General features: G+C 46.7%; 1 protein-coding gene across 2 annotated transcripts in view; it reads left to right on the plus strand.

Annotated features, from left to right (window-relative positions):
• PRICKLE2 (prickle planar cell polarity protein 2) overlaps positions 1-18,559 on the plus strand; it is a 352,984-nt gene that overhangs the window by 25,285 nt on the left and 309,140 nt on the right. The window lies entirely within an intron of this gene.

Raw genomic sequence — 18,559 nt, forward strand, 5'->3', positions numbered from 1 at the left:
AAGTTGAACCTTGGCCCAGAACCCAGATTTGAGAACTTGTGACTGGGAGAGTAACTCAGAGAGCTTAAGCCTTGCTTAATTAAACTGACCCTGTGAAGGGGCACTTAAAAAATGGTTACACAAGTCTTTCTGTTTCACTATATTCTGAATTACTTATGGTTCAAAATGGGGTAGAGTTAATGAGTGTGTGTGTTGCCCTGTGTACTGATTATTGTTACCACTGAGCCGGTCCCAGTTCCAGTTTCCTGCTGTTGCAGACCCTGGGAGGCAGTGGTGATGGCCCAAGTGACTGAGTTCCTGACCCCCAGGTGGAGAGACCTGAGCTAGCCGTGGGTTCCTGACTTTATCCCAGTCCAGCCCAGGGAATGAATCAACAGATGGGAGTTCCTCTGTGTTCTCTCTCTCAGATTTCTGAAAATGGTAATGTCAAAAGCAATCTGAGCCATTTGGGTAGCATGCAGTTACAGTTGACTGAAGATTTGTTGAAAAACAAGAAGTGGACAAAACCAAGCTGAGTTGTCAGAGATTCAGCCACCAAGCTGTAGAGCATGGGGCAGAGGTTTTAGCAGGCTGTCTGTACCATGCATGTCTGCATGGGCCTCTGAAAGCCCCTGGCCAAGAGGAAATGCCCTTTTGTGAAAATCCAGCTTAGTGTGAAGAGGACAGACAGGCTGCCTGGTGATAATTAGTTTCCCCGTGAAACAGAACAAGGCCTGGCTCAGCTGCTGGCCCCCTCCAGCCTGCAGACCTCCTGCTGCAACCATAACCTTTGCTTGGCATGGCCCTGGGACAAGGTTTCCTACCCCGAGAGCCCACGGACAAAGCTCAGAGCGTGCGTGTGAATGGAGAGCCTTTGCTGCTTCTAACCCCTCCTTGAACTTTAGCATTTCCCTCAATTATGAATGAAGGCTACAAGCCCTGATAATTGCATTAGCAATACCTGCAGCTTTGTCACCAACAAGAATCCCAGATGTGCTCCTATCACGTAGAAGTTGTGGCAGTCAGCTTGGAATATGCTTCGTGCTCATTGCTGCGTGGGTCTGATAGGAGTTGGTAGGCTTACTGTAGACTTTTGTGTCGTTTGCTAATAATGCTGTCGTAGTCATGTTTACTAAGTCGTGAGATATACATATATGATGCAGTGTAAGTTGTTAACCCCATATATTGCATCAGCTGGATTGTATGGTAACAACATATATTACATGTATAGTGAATAGTATCTACTGTATAACATACCATGTACTAAGTTATATGTGTGTATATATATGTATACTCTATATTCTACATATAAGGAATTAATACTACATCTATTTTTAGAGAATATTTTAGTTTTACTTTTTAATTTTGTTTATTATTTGAGGGGCAGGCACATATACACACAAACACAGACGTACACAGAGGCAGATGGAAAAATTTACAGAGCTCTTCCGCCTGCCATTTTACTCCGCAAATAACCACAGTGACCGGGTCTGGGTCCCACCAAAGCCCAGAGCTTGGAACTTCACCCAGGTGTCACACATGGGCAGCAGGGACCCAACTACTTGGGCCCTCAGCACTGTGCCTCCTGGGGTGTGCGGGAGCATCAAGTTTGAATAGAGCAGAGCTGGGACTTGAAAGCCATCACTCCGATATGGGATGCCATGACTTACCTGATGTCCTAACCCCTAGGCCAAACCCCCACCTGAGAACTAACTGGATTTTATTCTGTTTCACTTGTCCTTTGAGATGGGGTTTCTCCAGATGCCTGCAGATACAAAATCACAGAAAACGTGAAGGGTGCCGACCTTTGCAATGCAGGGAGGAGAGCAGATGGAGGAGCATGAAGAGTGGGGAGATGCTGCCTCTGCCTTTTTGTTGCTGGCTGCCTTAGAAGTCTGTGAAGACATAAGAGTTTAATGGTCTGGGAGTGGTCTGGGCTTGCTTCATGGTGCTGGGTGTTCTTTTTTTTAAGATTTTAAAATTTAATTGAAAGGGCAAGAGACAGAGAGAGAGCGAGACTGGGAGAGAGGGAGAGCTTCCATCTGCTGGTTCACTCCCCAAATGATTTCAGAGTTAGAACTGGGCCAGGTAAAAGCTAGGATCCAGGAACCCGATCTGTCTCCCACATAGGTGTTAGGGACCCAAGTCCTTTGGCCAACTTTTTTTTAATGATTTATTTATTTTTGGACCTGGTGCAATGGCTTAGTGGCTAAATCCTTGCTTTACACATACTGGGATCCCATATGGTTGCCAGTTCATATCCCAGTTGCTCTACTTCCTATCCAGCTCCCTGTTTGTGGCCTGGGAAAGAGTGGAGGACGGCCCAAAGCTTTGGGACCCTGCACCCACATGGAAGACTCAGAGGCTTTGGATCGGCTCACTTTGGGCCATTGTGGCCACTTGGGTAGTGCACCAGCAGATGGAAGATCTTCTGCTCTGTCTCTCCTTCTCTGTGTAAATTTGCTTTTCTAATTAAAAAAAAATCCCTTCTGTAACCTATATGTATATACTGCCATATAGTTTAAATCATTTGAGGTTCTGTACTGTGTGACTGTTATGTTAAGTTAGGATTATCAGCGCAAGGCAGAAATGTCCAAAAGCTTTGTTCGAAACAGATGCAGTTTTCATTTTGGATCTGTATTTGGTTGAACCCATGAATCCACAGAGGCGTGGCCTATACACATCGTAGGAGTATGACTGCATAGGACTTTTGTTTCTGATTGAATGCCCAGGTCACAGGTGTAGACATAGTCACCACCTTAGAGTTCTCCCAGCATGGGGGATTGATGAGGCATCAGCAAACCCAAGGTGTTTTCTCCTTGTGCCAGCCTCCTGAGGTTTGGGTGCATTAGCTACTAGCAAGGAAGTTCTAATAGCATGGTAACAGGTGAGGAGACTTGATCAACTGTATGCCTAGCATTTCAAAGCAGCCAGAAAAACCCCGTAATTCACCCACCACTGAAGACGGAGAACAAACGATGAGTGACAGTGTCAAGCTAGATGTTGTCCTGGACGCAGGTGATCCCTTGTGCTCTCACAGAAACTTTGCCATTTTGCAGAGGGAAAACTGGGTCCTGAAGTGCAAGCTTGGTCTCAGCCCTGCCACTGGTCATACTCAAAAGCATTCTAAATAAAGAGTGTCTGTGTGATCTGAGAGCTAGAACAAGTTGCAGGATCTTGTTTTTGTTAATTACTTATTTTTATCAAAAAATCAGATCTACACAAAGAAGGAGAGACAGAAAGATCCAGCGTCTGAAGACTCCTCCCGAAGTGGCCACAATGGCCACAGCTGAGCCAATCCAAAGCCAGGAGCCAGGAGCTTCTTTTAGGTCTCCCACATGGGTGCAGAGTCCCAACATTTTGAGCCATTCTCTACTGCTTTCCCAGGACACAAGTAGGGAGCCTGATGGGAAGTGGAGCAGCATATGGGATCCTGGAACATGTAAGGCGAGGACTTTAGCCACTAGGCTACTGTGCTGGGCCCAGATCTTGCTGAGTCCTAACGTTTCACCTGTGCGTAGAGTCATCGATGCCTCCCTCAGGGGGAAATAAATGCCTTTTAGGGGCTAACACAAATGGAGGGTGAGAAGGTGTATGAAATTTTATGGGGATTAAGTGAGATAATGCGTTAATTGGTATAGAAAAGTTCCTGGCACATATTAAATTCCTCCATAAGTGCTAATGATCATGTTTGACATTAGAAGAATTTAATGCAGGTTACCTTTTGTTGTTCAGCCTTTTGCTGAGATCTTGCTCATTGCTGAGCATGGTGCTTGTTATCTGGTAATGGCTGCTTCTGGAGGCTGGGTCATCTCGCTGCACAGAGGCACCGCTTCCTAATGATGGTGCCTGCTAAGCCTGGAGCCGCCTTTCGATCCCTGACTCAGGCTGCACAGTTCACTTCTAATTCTTGTTTTTGGCCACACAGACCTACATCTTTTATTTTGAAAGATGGTGGGTTTTTTTTCCCTTATCTTGGTGTTTACATCTGTCCTGACTTCTTCTGTTTAAAGGAGAAAATGGAATTGGAGGGGTATGCGAAATGAAAAGGAGAAGACTTCGAGTAAGGCACCCCATGTAGAATACTGGGAAATGTAAGCTTGGGAAAATATATATGTAGTCACTGAAAAATGTAAGGGTGTCTTACCTGCTCATGAACTGTAAGAGTTTTAATTAGATTTGCTGAAGACTTGTCAAATTCTCAGACTACAATACTAAAAGGTCAAGACAGTTTCCAGGCAAGAAAAAAAAAAACACACACAACAAAGATCTGAGTTTGATTTTTCTCATTCTATCATCACGTCCTCTTTTTCCCCCCTCATCTCAATAGCCGACTTTCTAAAAATAATCTCCTTTTGGTGTGTGAGCTCCCACAGTCTGGCATAGGATGGATTTTTTTTTCCCCTGAAAGATGTTATCACTGCATTTGGTTTCCAGGGATAATTTACACGAACCTAAAAGAATTCCCCTAACAAAGTCTCCTGAGGTCAGCCAGGGCAAATGTTTAACATCTCGGCAACTTGTCTCTGTGTTTGTTTAGCATCTCTTAGCCTTTGAAGCATCCCATAAATAGTCATGAAGTTATCACACAGGCCATCAGCACGGCTGGACTCATGTTGCTCCCCAGTGCCCGTCCCAGGGCAGGAGCTGCATGGTGGTGGGAGCTCTTCACGCACCCTGTGCCCAAACCCTCCTGGATGCCCAGTGAAAGGGCACCATTAGTGGTGCTCTGGATGGCCAACCCTGTTTGGCTTTTGAAAGCCTTTGAAGCTTGCACTTCCTCCTGGTGAGAATTAGGAGAACAGAGAGACTCTAGGTCCAAACAATAGAGTTAATTTGCCACTTATATGAATGCCTCTGATTAGAGGGGAAGAACATGAAGTGCCCCCACCACAGTCCACGGCTCACTGCCACCAGCCAGTGCCTAAGGAATCCAGAATAGAAGAATATGTCAGACTCAGTGGACTGGGTAATTGTGCTAATTACCTCCTTTGCTTCGGCCTTAGAGATGAAGTGTTGGGAAGTGTGGCAGTTGTATTCCTCCTTATTAAAACTCCTGCCACACACAGTATCAGTTCCAGAAGCTATGGACCTGGAGCTCTTGGGAGAATATAAAGCAGTGAAAAGGGCCTTGTCCTGACCTCCCACCGCCTTCTGTAGCCTGATCTAGGCCAGGGTGGGGCTTACATCTCTGAGCCCCAAGAGTGGGTGTCCTGCCCGAGCCACAGTAGGACGAAGGCAGGCAGTGAGGCTGCGTGGTGGAAGCCATGCACACAGCACAGGGAAGTCAGGGTGTGGATGCTGTGTGGCAAGGTAAGAAAAGTGCAGTTACTGGCTGCAAGTCAGACCCATTCTGCTCTCCCTAAGATGAAAGTTAACCTTAGATGCTTTCAGAGTTTTATTTTTATTTATTTAAGATTTATTTATTTGTATTTAAAAAGCAGATTTTATAGCAAGACAAGACAGAGAAGTGTTCCAGCCACTGTTTCTCTCCCCACATGGCCACAATGGCCTGAGCTAGGCCTATCTAAAGCCAGGAGCCAGGAGCTTCTTCTGGGTCTTCCATGCACATGCAGGGATATAAGGACTTACACCATCCTCTGCTGCTTTCCCAGGCTATAGGCAAAGAGCTGGATCAAAAATGGAGCAACTGGATATGAACTGGCTGAGCTGATGCCCACATGGGCCGCCGGAGCTACAGGTGGAAGATTAGTTGGCTAGGCCACTGTGCCGGCCACATATGAGTTTTATTTTTAATTTGAGAGGCAAACCAAAAAAAAAAAAAAAAGATATACATAGATCATCCATCTATTGATTCATTTCCCAGATGCCTCAGCCAGACTCATGTCAGAAATTCTGGTTTCCCGGGAGGTGTGAGAATGATAGAAACCCAGTCTGTTGTCTCCCAGGGTGCACATTAGCAGGAAGTGGAGTTGGGAGCCTAACCAGAACTTGAACCCAGGCCAGCCAGTGTAGGATACAGGATTTGTAGTGGGGTTCCAACCATGAGGCCAAATCCTTTCCCTAAAGATGAATATATAGGTGTGCCACAATCCTTTGCTACAAGGCAACATCTCCCTTTGGTGCTAAGCCACAGCAATCAGGCTTGTGTCAACACTGGAGGGAACAGACTGGAACAGAATACTGGTCATTCCCCAAAATGGCACAGAGAGAAGAACCCCTTCTCTGTGGACTGTGGAGAGTCATTCTTCACTGAAGTCCCTCACTCTCAGCACTATTAGGATTGGAGGCTGGATGATCCTTAGTTGTGGGAGCTGGCGTAGGCACCCTACAGTTGGCAGTGTCCTGATCTCTACCCATGTGTGTGAGCTGGGACAGCCAGAAAGATCCAGACACTGCTATCCATGGGGGGTGGGAACCACTGGTGTCCTTGAATGACCTTGCATGCTGCCTGCATCCTGAGACTGCCTCAGATGTAATTCCTCACCATGTGCAAAGATGACATCAGTGGGATATTTGGAACATAGAGAAACACCGTGCTTTTACACTTGGGAGCAATAGACAGCAAGAATCCCCCACCTTACACTGCTTTTGATCCTTTAGCCATTAAATATTCACAGGTACTTGTGCAAGGCTGGTGGAGGGTAGTTTGATGCATGCGCCTTCTACTGTCCTTCATTATTATCATTCATGAGACAGGGCATTGGAAATTATCTGATTTGATAGGAAGGGCTGGATAGCCTAGGGAGGATCAGAGAAGGTGCTGTGGAATTTGAGGACTGCAAGCTGACCAGGCAAAAGGTGTGTGAGGGCCAGAGTGTGTCTGACAGAATCCGTAGAATGTGCAAAGGTCCTGGAGCCGAAGGCAGCTTCACCCATCTGCTGGCTTGCGAACCTGGCTGATTTCTACATAGGAAACAAGGCAGAAAGTGGGCAAGAAAAGGTGGTGCAAGAATACCTGGTTCAGACTGTCATGGATATGAAGGGTTTTATCTGAAAAAACAGTGGGGAGCCATTGAATGATGTTGCACAGGGGAGTGACCTGATTTGATTTGCGCTTAAAAAAGATCAGTCTGTCCCCAGCTGGGTCTAGAAAGGAAGTCTCTCTCCAGACCACACCGGGTCAGTCTTATCCCCTGCAGGCTGGCTCAGATAGCCTCATGATGTGCCCGCTGCCCACTGGCACCTGCACCCCTCCTCCAGCAAGCCCAATTGGGAACCTTTTGAAACTTTAAATAAAAAGAAGCAATTTCTGTCTGTGTTCTGCCTTTGTTCTCTTTCTTTAAAACTATGATTGAAGCTAGGCTCAGGGATCTTTGAAAACCCCGGAGAAGAAAATGATTTCCATAGCAGCTGTAACCATGGGAAACCTTCAAAATAGCTCCTGTTCCTAGATGCCACTGTGTTCTTTTCTCCCCTCAACTGGTTGATGACAAACAAGGACTCACACTTTGGTCCAAATACATATTGCTGAGAGCCTTCCTTGGACCTCTTGGTTCATCGTTTTGTAGCGTACGAATCCAGGAGTGTGCCCTCTTGAGGTTGGGGGTGGTAGGGCAGATGCTTGTTCCCACTGGGAAAACCCAAGCAAGTGTGGAGATAGGAAGATCAATGACTTTTTTTTTTTTTTTTTTTGGTCTGAGACCCTTGGTGTTTTTTTCATCAGTTCCTCTTCTATTTTGCTCTCACATATCTTAGTCACTTCCAAGACATGATCAGAATTCCTCCAGAAACATATAGTCTCCCTTTGGACTTTTGGGGACTGACTCTGGCTGGTTCTCTTGGTGAGCAGGTTTTTAATGAAATGAAGGCCTGTCGGCACTACTACAGGAGTTAATAAGGAGACAGGAACATGTGAATATAGTGTTTACCTTTGGAAGATGGCCAGGCTACTGGGAGGGGCTCAGGAGGAAAGCAGAGAGAGGAAATGTGAAGTTCAGGCAGATCTGTTAGATACATTCTCATTAGCAAAAGGTTTAAAAACCATGTTGAGAAATGTATTGCCTAAGTTAAACCAGCTGCTGGTCATGTACATTTCAAGGACGTCCCTGGGTCACCAGAGAGCAGGGACCTGTGTCCAAGATCTCTTCTTATGATGGAAAACCAAGGGTGTTTCCTTTATGTAATATCCTGATCCTAACAGGGAAGCATCCTTTTGCCTCCGGAACTCACTGTATAAAAAGAAATTAACCATTGTTGGGCTGCTGTTCTTATCTTCTGTTGTTGTACTTGTGGGTTTATGTTTTCAGACAAGGTATTTAGGACCTGGCAAGCAGTCAGCATCCCAGCGCTGGTATCGAAGGGATTTGCTCTGGTTCAAAACCTTATCCTCACCTTCTAGCGTTTTCTCCCTGACAGCCATGTGACTGGACAGAGGACACTTGTGCCAGTTACATGTGGTGGGCTACAGGTAGCATATACTGCCTAGGCACCACACCTCTCAGCCCCCACTTGTTTTTGGACTTTGATAAGACTGGTCTTCAAAGCGGACACTTGAGTCTGTCCAAAGGAACATGCTTCTTTTTTCTAAAACACACACACATCTTACATCCACTGATTGATGCATTCTCTCTTTGCTCACAACAGCCATGGCTGGGCCAGACTGAAGCCATGAGTTTGGATCTCAGACCCCATTTCCAATGTAGGTGGAGGGAACCCAACCACTTGAGCAGCCATCTGCTGCATCCAGGGTGTTGGGTGTTAACAAGAGGCTGGTACTGGGACAGGATCACCCCAGTCACCTGCTCTGGAATGACTCATGTCCGTGGTGACCATGTTTAGAGGTCCTCTGTAGTTTCGGTTTGCCGCGCAGCATGTGATGAGAAGTCCGATGGAGAGAGATGAGCAGTGTCTGAGCATTTCTTCAGTGTCTCTCTGGCTGGCACTCTAAAATGTTTGGCCCCAAGGCAGCTCTTGCTCTTACAGCAGTTTCCAGGTCATGGGCAGCTTCCCCCACTGGTGTGCTGTGGCGTCTTTGGAGCCCCCCATGGCTCGGCTGCACCTAAGGGGTAATTGTCGCAGCTTAGAAAAATGCAAACCCCGTCCTCATAAACCTGTTCTCTCCTGTTAAAAGGTGTTTGTCTTTGAGTAACAGCTGTGTCTGTTACATTTGGACTGTAAGGTGGATCATGAAGAACTTTTTCAGTATTCATGTGTCTTGCAAGATTAATTTGAGAATTTTCTAGATGTGAGGCTTCCTTTCTTTCCAAACCCCATTGTTCCGTTTTGATAAACAAAAATATTTTGCTTGAGTAATCTGAGAATAAATTACGCTTCCTTTCTTTGACTTAAAGAGTCTTAGACCTGGGAATACCCGTGTAAGTTTGAGATGTCTCCATTTGAGAGAAACAGATTGGCAGAGAGTGGTTCTTCCTGAAGGTTAGCTGAGTCAAGGCCAGAAGTTGAGTTTCATGCAGTGAATTTCAAATGAAGGTGAATAAGTTTTATGAATACGAAGAAAAAGAAATGATTCTGAAATATATATCAGAAATTATTTTACCAGTCCTGTAAATTCAGTACTTCTGTTTCCTAGCTCATGACTGCTAAACATTTTAGATGCCATGAGTTCTGTTTGCTTAGCTTTTTTTCAAATCCCTAAACCATGCTAATTGGTAGGTGAGGATAAAAAGGCTGATAAGCGGTTGAGGTCACTAGGTAAGAGCTTTATCCTTCAAACGTTTGTCCCTCAAAGAAAATTGATTTCGGCTTTGAGACATCTGATTTCCGAAGATCTGAAGGTTGATGGCAGATCTCTTTGAGAGTACTCTTTGGGGCAGGTTTTGGCTTTACACAGGTCTGGGTTTAATTTCTACTGCTTCTGCCTCTTGGTTGTTGGAGAGATGCTGGTTGCGAGAGTGGCTCTGTGTCCCTCCTTGTCTGGTGAAGTACTGATTTCATGAGATTGTTGCACAAGCATCCCCAGGTGTCTGTTGAGGACTGGTTCTTTGCTGCTCACCCCCCGCCCCAAGATTATTAAAAATTTCAAGTGCTCAACTGTCGTATAAATTAGAATGGTGGGCTTGGCAGCGTGGCCTAGTGGCTAAGGTCCTCGCCTTGATCCCATATGGCTGCTGGTTCTAATCCCGGCAGCTCCACTTCCTCTCTGTCTCTCCTCCTCTCAGTATATCTGACTTTGTAATAAAAATAAAATAAATCTTTTAAAAAAAAATTAGAATGGTGCAGTATTTGTATTTAATCTATATACATCTTCCTGTTTGCTGTAAATCATCTCGAGATTGCTCATAATACAATCTCAAATGCAATCTTTTTTTTTTAAAGATTTATTTATTTTTATTACAAAGTCAGATATACAGAGAGGAGGAGAGACAGAGAGGAAGATCTTCTGTCCGATGATTTACTCCCCAAGTGAGCGCAACAGCCAGTTCTGCGCCGATCCGAAACCAGGAACCAGGAACCTCTTCCGGGTCTCCCACTCGGGTGCAGGGTCCCAAAGCATTGGGCCATCCTCGACCGCTTTCCCAGGCCACAAGCAGGGAGCTGGATGGGAAGTGGAGCTGCCGGGATCAGAACTGACGCCCGTATGGGATCCTGGGGTATTCAAGGCGAGGACTTTAGCCACTAGGCCACACCGCCGGGCCCCTCAAATGCAATCTTAAGAGTTGTTGCATTGTTTAGGGACTAATGACAGGAGAAGTCTGGTCCTGTTGAGTACAGACACAATTGGAGAAAGTAAATTTTGACCTGTAGTTTATTGAGTCTGAGGATATGGACCCCACAAATGAAGAAGACCTACTGTGTGTTGAGGCTGTAGCTGTGCCTGACAATAGCAGAAAGGTATTATTTGATGTGAGCATTTGCACTGATTTGTCTAGTCTTGAACTTGACTCCAGGCTAATAAAGATGGCCCACCAACTTGCCTGTAATAAGAAATTCTGACTCAATTTCTTTCTTTTTTTCTTCTTTTTTTTTGAATTCTGTTGATGCTAAATGCTTGGGACCTGGTATTTTTTAGTTGGGAGTTAATTCCCACCCTGGCCCACCACCATTTCTCTCCTGCTTGCATTCAGAGGAATCCTCGGATTATTGAGACCACGTGTTTCTCAGGATTTGATAGACTTCATAGATCTCCGTATTTTGTGTCCAGCCCCTTCCTTCAATTATCCCAGAATTCTGAGTCCCACAGCAGGGATTCAAAAGTTGTATTTAAAACTATGTGTTGACAAAAAAAAATCTTGCAGGAACAATGCAGAGATGTGTAAGAGTTCATCCTTTCTCACACATGGAACTAATTGTGACATCCATGCTGGGGCCCCATTCCTACGTAGGGACCTGAGGGCCTGTGCTGGAAGGATGTTTTGGAATCCCACTTCTCTGAGTGCCCAGTTGGAGGGAGGCTCTCGACATGAGCTTGGAGCTACGCAAAAATAATAAAGCCAAACATTTTTTCGGAAAGATGACTCATACGTTTAATAAATTTCAGCATGTGCACCATAGTCAGGTCTGATTGCAAGGCACATGTAAGCCCCGCGGAGAGGCACGGTGCTCGGTTCTTGGAGCTTGGATTGACAGTTCGGTTCCCCGCGAGGCGCCTGCCCTCCTGCCGATGTCTCCCTTCTGTGCACTGACCTAAACTTTGGACCCTGCACGCACCCTTGGAGGTCTTCAGATCCCATTTCCAAAGCACCATCGCCTCTGACCAAAGGAAACATTAATCCTAATGTAACGTGGTTGTGCAAGATACTCCACAAGCAGAGATGATAAATTACTTGGAACTCTGGGTATGGTTTTGTTCCCTTTCGGGGAAATGTCTTTAAGTTGGTATTTTCCTATTTTAAAAATTTCAGTTTGAGGTGCTGAGTGGGGAGAGATTCCATTTTCTGGGTGCCTCCTCAAGGGCCTGTAAATCGCTAGGCTGAGAACTCAGTCCAAGTTTGCCACCTGGGTCACAGGAACCCGACTCCGTGAAGCCATCACTGGCAAAAAAAAGCAGAGTCAGATGTTGGAGCTGGTGCTCAAATCCGAGTACTCCTTGGTGGGACTTGGGCGTCTTAACCAGCACCTCGACTGCCAGGCCAACTGCTGCCCGAGCATTTTTATGTTTGATTGACTGACTCTTAATGAGTGGATTCCATCTGAGTTCATGTGGTTTTTCATAAATAGACATCAGTGGTATTTAATTACCATGCATCTGTTATTAAGCACCGTTCATTAAGTTCCCTTTGTTTGGCACCATTAAGTTCTCTTTGTTTAGCCCCTGGAATGGGTCTCTGTGGCCTGTCTAGGAACCAGAATCACTTCATAGCTGCGTAATGTTTTTATAACTCTTACACTGAGTTTGCATGCATAATTTCATGCCTGCAATACGTCCTTGCATTTTTAAATAGTTGTCATTTGTAGAAGGTGCAGTTGCTTACTGAGCATAGCTGGTTGTGACCAAGCCAGGGTGAGAATCTCATGTTGACTCCGAATGCCCAGTTCCCACCACCACCCTCGGTAGTCTCTTTTACCCACAAGTCAAGGTCGTAGTGACTAATACACCCATGTGAAGTTTTCTGAATACCTTGCCCACCCAAGTTACACCACTTCATCCTCGTTACAACCCTCTGAAGTAAGCAGGAGGCCCTCCGTGCAGGTGAGGGAATAGATTCAGAGAGATTGAATGTCTTGAAAGTTGAAAGACAATGTCGTAGAGCTCAGGTTCATGTCTACAGCTGATCCCCACGCTGATTTCCACAGAGAAAGTTAAAACTTAGCTCTATGCTCCTTTCACAAATATATGCAAACATTTAGAACAATTACAATACAAATTTATTCAAATTGGGACTTCTAGAAGCTACTTGAAATATGCACCCAGCCACTTTTAAAAATGGTTTTATTTGAAAAGCAGAGTTAGAGAACAAGAGTAAGAGCAAGATTAGAATGAGAGAAAGAGAGAGAAAGGACTTCCTCTGAGTGGCTCACCTCCCACACAGCCACACTGGCCAGGCTGATGTTAGGAGCCCAGAACTTGATCTCAGTCTCCCATACGAGTGCAAGGGCCCAAGCATCTGGGCCGTCTTCTGCTGCTTTCCCAGGGGCATCAGCAGGGAGCTGGGTCTGAAACAGCAGCCAAGACCTAACTGGTGCCACGTTGGATTCTGACAAAGCAGGTGGTGGTTTTACCCATGCACCACAATGCGGCCTCCCACATCGCTGTTGAGGTTAGGTGAACAAGATAACACCGTATGGTGAACTTCTTGGTCGCATATGATTTGCTTTGCTTGAATGGAAGACTGTCTCAGAGCGAATGGACAGGAAAGAAGTCACTAGCTCGTATAGAAGTTGAGTGGGAATGCGCTGGAAAAAGAAGCTGCCTTGCACCCTCCCGGCACCAGGTCTTGTAAGCTTGGAGACCTTTGGAGTTGGTCCTCTCTGTGAGCTGTTGTCGCCATTAGGGTGTGTGACGGCTTCCCATGGCTGAGCTGATTCCTTAGAGCTGAAAGTGCGAAGCGGCTTGTGTGTGTCTGACCCTGTTCTTCCCTCCTGTTTGTGGGGCCAGTGGTCTGGGCCGGGCATGCTTCCCTCATGGCATGACACAGGTTCCACAGAACAAGCTGAGTGTTTTTAGGACATGTCATAGTTTTCAACAACTTTTCATTGGCTGAAGCAAGTTACGTGGCCAAGTCGTGGCGAGGAGCTGGGATATGTACGCATGAGTTACGCCGTCATAAATAAGGTCCTGATGCAGGGAGAAGCGACAAATCGACAGGCTGCTTCAGACCCAGCTCCCTGCTGATGCCCCTGGGAAAGCAGCAGAAGACGGCCCAGGTGCTTGGGCCCTTGCACCCAGAGGGGCGACTGCGATGAACTCTTTTGGAGTTTGTATCTTTTATGTCAGTGGCCTTGTATTTCTATTTTAGTGGCTTCCATCACCTGTTCATGCAGCAAGCGCCAGGACCAATGCCGGAAGTGTGGGAACACATGCAGACCTCTGCTGTGGGCTGCAAGAACCCAGCCTCAGGGTCATCTGTCTTGTCTTCTGGGATCTGCATGAGTAGAAAGCTGGATTCAGGAGGCAGGGCCAGAACTTGAACCCAGACACTCCAACATGGGGTGCTGGCGTCTTAACCGCTGAGCCAAATTCCTCCCCCTGGTTTCATATTGTTCTCAGTTTCTGGGCCTGTTTGTGAACGTGATGAATATCCTGAACATGACTTTGAATATGTTGGCTGCGAAATCTTGGACTGTGAGAACTGTGAATATAGAGCACCTGTCCATCTCTGATTTCTCTGTCTAGACTCATTCTCTGCTCAGGAATCAGCCAGGCTCTCGTTTGATGAACCCGGGAGATAGAAGCTCGCCATCGTTGGTGAGCTATGCTCATCCTTCCTTATGGCTATCTGAAATGTTCCTCCCAGTTAGACCAGCATGGTGAGCTTTAGGCATTTTCTAAGTGTCTTTCAATAGGGCAGTTGAGCAGGCTTTCATCCGCCTGTTGCTGATCTTTGAATTCACTGCCTTGGTTTGTTGTAGCAATTTGCCACCCAGCCTGATAGGTAGGGATGCTTTAGAAAGTGACTGGGCTTCTTCCATTAGCAAGTCCTTCAGTGGCTTGAGGTGGAAGAGACAGGGCTTCAAATAATTTCCTCTGGTACTGTGGGCCCTTCAAGATGCTTGGATTTTGCTTGCCTGTTTGCCTGAGGACCAGCCCGGCTGCACTAATGGAAATGAACAGCAGAGGGCAGTCTCATGCCCTCCATGGCTTCCTCTGCCGCGATGCCTGATATGTTTAATTGAAGAAGCCGTTGAAGTTTCTTTAATTAGGCTGGCTTCATAAAGGGGAGACAAATCCCTTGCCACCCCCTAGGAGCCATCTTTTGTCTGCAGGAAGGGCCATTTTGTTCTGGAAGGGGAGGTTTCTCTATTCCCCTTTGTCCTCCTCTGTTGGGTGGTAATTTGTGAAGTTCAAAGACAAAGGAGGTTAATTTTAGAATAGGATTTTTTAAAAAATCAAATATTCAAAGTGGTAGGGACATTTGAACACAATGCAGACACACTTGCTGGTTTATCAGACTGTTTTAACACCCCCCCCCCAAAAAAAAACCACGTAAAGGGCTAATCCTGGAGAAGGTTATTAGCACCAAACATCTGTTTTTCTTTCCTACGTCAGGATCTCTGCTGATTCTGTGCTATGCAGTATTTGATAGCCACTGTAGCTAGACTTGTTACTACCATGTACAGGTGGGGCGAGTGTGAGAATTGCTGTGTGACCATGAGAAAGTCCCTAGGCTCCTCTGGGCCTCATCTTGGTCATCTCCAACCCAAGCCCACCCCCACACCCCCCCTTGACAGGTGCGAGACAGGATGAAGTCGAGAGCACCGATGGCAGAATGATGACAGTGGGCTCGTCCCAGGCCGGGCGTGTTGCTGAGCATGAAGAGGCACCAGGGCTGTGCTTTGATCACTGCTGTCCAATTCCTTGAGCTGAGCCCGCACATCAGCTCCCTTTAGTGCCCCTCGATGTTAGCATGCTGAGCATGGGCCAGTGTTGGCATTAAGCTGCTTCAGCTCCCTGGACAGGTCAGAATGAGGATTGTGTTTGTGGCTCTGAAAGCTTGACCACCGAATGTGTGCTGTTGCAAACTGTGAATGCACTGAGTTACACAGAGAACAGTCTCATCTTGGTTTTCCCAGTACATTTGACTGAAAAGACCTGGCTTGTCCCTCCCCGACAAGATCATGCTAGAAAAGGAAACAAGTAGATGTTTTTAGAAGATGTGGTTTTTTTTTTTTGGAAGGCATCAACCAACTGTCAAAAGACTTTTTCTGGAATCTGATATGTTAAGATTCATTTTCTTTGCTTGAAAGGCAGAATGACAGAAAGAGGGAAAAGGAGGGAGTGAGAGAGACAGGGGTCTTCTATCCACTGGTTCACTCTGCAGATGCTTGCAATAGCTAGGAGTGGGCCAGGCCAAAGCGGGGAGCCAGGAACTCCATCCAGGGCTCCCACGTGGGCAGCAGGGGCCCATGCAATTGGGTCAACTTTTTGTGCCTTCCCAGATACATCAGCAGGAAGTTCAGCTGGAATCGGAGCAGCTGTGATGTGAACTGGCACCCGTATTGGATGGCAGCATTGCAAGCAGTCACTTAACCGTCACTGTCACAATGATGCGCTTTGTTCCTAATCTTTTGAGCCTCCTTCACCCACCTGACCTGCAGTGCTTTGGTACTGCTTAGAAGTGGGAAGGAGGCCGAAGTAAAAACGGAGGTACCCAGTACCTAAGCCCTTTACTGACATCGAGTGTGCCTTGCTCACCTCTGAACTGCTCCACGTGGTTTGTAAATAACATAAGGTGATAGTTTCAGGGGAAAGTGGTATGTGAGTCATATGACCAGAAAGAATCCCCCCCCCACACACTTTTTAAAAGATTTATTTTTATTGGAAAGTCAGATATACAGAGAGGAGAGACAGAGAGGAAGACCTTCCATCCGCTGATTCATTCCCCAAGCAGCCACAATGGCCAGAGCTGAGCTGATCCTAAGCCAGGAGCCCAGAGCTTCTTCCGGGTCTCTATGCAGGTACAGGGTACCAAGGCTTTGGCCCATCCTCAACTGCTTCCCCAGGCCACAAACAGGGAGCTGGATGGGAAGTGGAGCTGCCGGGACACGAACTGGCACCCATATGGGATCTCAGCAATACAAGGCGAGGACAATGCTAGGCCTCTGTGCCAGGCCCCAGAAGGAACCCTTTTAAAGAGAGACAGAAAGCTTACAGTACGAGTAAGGGGGTCTCTCTCTCTCTCTCTCTCTCTCTCTCTCTCTCTCTCTCCTGTCTCTCTTTTAATTGCTTGCTATGTTAAGCTGTGGCACATGAAGTTACCACTTGGTAAGGGAGGTCTGCGCTGGGGAAAATAAATTTCAGGAATCATCATTTCATGATGGTATTTAAATCTGTGAATGAAATCGCCAAGGAGGGCCTGGGGCTACAGCTGAGGGCCTGCTCAAGCCTGAGGGCCTGCAGTGTTCAGTGGACTGACAGGAGGAGGAGGAGGAGGAGGAACCCGGAGACGTGTCCTTGGGCACCTATGGGTCAGGTGCAGTGCGTACACGCAGGTACCTGCACACCCTCGGGTGCAGGCAGATGGGCTGCTTCTGGTGTGGCTTTCTGCAAGTGCACCTTCTCTCCACGCTAACCTCGCCTGGCAGACACGCCAGTTCGTGAGAGGAAGCGGTGGGAGCTGCTAAGCGGAGATCATGATTCATTATCTGGTAATGGTTTCCCCCTGTGGTTTTGCTGTGTTCCTCTCCATCCTCTCCTCCCCGTCATAGCAGAGCTTTCCGTGCGCTAGGAAATCCATCTCTGTAGATCTCCAGCGTCCTTAGGCCTCCTGGCTTTTTCTTGACTCACGGCACCGGGGAACGTCTACACCCATCCAGGGGTCGTGGCTGATAAGCCGTGCCCGAACGCAGGCTGCTCAAGGTGGTAAAAGCTGTGTAGCAACTTGGCTGAGTCACCAGCTGAGACTTGGTTGTACATGCTTCTGGGTGTTTCTGTGACAAGTGCTCCTGGATGAGGTTATGTTTAAACCAGTGGACTTGCATGAAGCAGATGGGCCTCCTAATGGTGGTGTGCCTTCGTCAATCAGTTCAGTGCCTAAAGACAACAAACACGAAGACGGGCTGTTTTCTGCAGGAGGAGCAAATTCCTCAGCTGACTGCCTGCAGACTTCTTCTTCCTGCCTGTGGGTCCTTGAACTCTCTGGGCCTCCCATGCCAAGAGCCCACCCTGCATTGCTGAGTTTACCGGTCTCGTTAATTGTGTGAATTGATTCTCTTCAAGTAACTTAGCGTCACCAGCTCCCAGACCTTTTCCCAGGAGAACCTTTGCAGATAGAATGACTTCTAACCACTGTTCTCTACGTATCTTTATCCCTTGTCTTCGTAAACTCCACTGCACAAGGGAACTCTCCATTTGCTTTGGGGCAGCATTGACAGAAGTGTAGGTCCTGGTGCAGTCCACATCCTGAGAAAACATGCATGTTAAGGGACTATAGGTTAGCCTAGCAGTAAAGATGCTGGTTAAGACACCTGGCTTCCATGTCCAGTTACAGCATCTGACCACAGCTTCCAGCTAATGCAGACTCAGAGGCAATAAGGCCTGCTCAGGCCACTGGGTACTTGCTACTCACGGGTGAGACCTGGAGAAGTTCCTGGCTTCTGGCTTTGATCTGGCTCAGTTCTGGTTATTGCAGGCATTTGGGGAACAATCCAGTGAGTGGGGCTCTTTGTTTCTCACTGTCTGTCTTTGCCTCTGAGATCAATAGATTAAAAAAGAAACGATTTAACATTCACATCTGTTACGTAGTCCTCCAGGCTGGGTCACTGCATTTATTAATTAATTACGGTGTTTAGAAGATGCATGTTGACCAGGAAGGGTTGTTAGAGCTCCATTCTGTTGACTATTTGAACTGCACTCTACACGGGTGTTGTGATGACAAACAGCCCTTTGGATCCCTTTCTGTGCTTTGAACATTGTTTCCTGAAATCAGCACAAAGTCGGAGAGAAGAGTGAATGACAGATGTTTGGGTTTTCTTGTTATTGAGTACAAATTCAATAGCTACAAAGATGCCTGAAGGTGTTTTTTAAAGCAATGTGTAGTGTTTGGTGTTTGTTTTCGAA

This window comes from Ochotona princeps, chromosome 21, assembly GCF_030435755.1.
Source record: "Ochotona princeps isolate mOchPri1 chromosome 21, mOchPri1.hap1, whole genome shotgun sequence".
In the NCBI taxonomy this organism is placed as follows: domain Eukaryota; kingdom Metazoa; phylum Chordata; class Mammalia; order Lagomorpha; family Ochotonidae; genus Ochotona; species Ochotona princeps.